This window comes from Macrobrachium nipponense, chromosome 11 (genome assembly GCF_015104395.2).
Source record: "Macrobrachium nipponense isolate FS-2020 chromosome 11, ASM1510439v2, whole genome shotgun sequence".
Lineage (NCBI taxonomy): Eukaryota > Metazoa > Arthropoda > Malacostraca > Decapoda > Palaemonidae > Macrobrachium > Macrobrachium nipponense.
Window position 1 is genome coordinate 96,345,277 of NC_061087.1, and position 555 is coordinate 96,345,831.

The 555-nt window shown below is 55.0% G+C and overlaps 1 protein-coding gene across 1 annotated transcript in view; it reads left to right on the plus strand.

Annotated features, from left to right (window-relative positions):
- The first annotated feature begins 441 nt into the window (after positions 1–441).
- Positions 442–555, plus strand: part of LOC135207643 (transmembrane protein 229B-like) — a 50,813-nt gene continuing 50,699 nt past the window's right edge. The window contains exon 1 of the mRNA XM_064239509.1: positions 442–555. This exon is cut by the window's right edge and continues 289 nt beyond it. The gene's annotated coding sequence lies outside the window, so the exon portion shown is untranslated.

The following is a 555-nucleotide window of genomic DNA, read 5'->3' on the forward strand; positions in this document are numbered from 1 at the left end:
TTTCCCCTCACCCTTTTACTTTCACTGTCGTCTTCTCCCTCTTTTGCCAATACCTCTCCCTCACTCCCTCTCCCCTCCCCATTCTCTCCCACTTCCCCTTTCCCCTAATCTTCCTTCCCCTTCCTCTCGCGTTTTTCCTTACATCTGAGACTTGTGCTGGAATCAATAACACTGGGACGGCTGCCAGTGTACGACATCTCGGCCTTCGCCTTTTTCTGACAAGGCGAAATGCATCTAAAAACGCTTCCCTCCACCTCGACGTCCAAGGGATGGCCTGGATTCTCGCCTGGAAACCCGCAGCTGCCCGATTCGCCGCTCCTTTCCACGCGAAAATAAGGTCGGAGCAAAATATTTCGCTGGAACCTCCCTGGAAAGAGGAGTTGCTCTCAGCACGCGAGAGAGCTCGGGGAAGGACGACCTAGGCAGCAGGCGGCAGGAGCTGGTCCAGTTGTAGAGTGACCTGAGCATTGTGGGGAAGGGGGGGAAGGAACGGAGATGGACTTCGCCAAGGTCTTCTTCACTTCCGAATATTCCGCCGATCTATGAAGGCCGCCT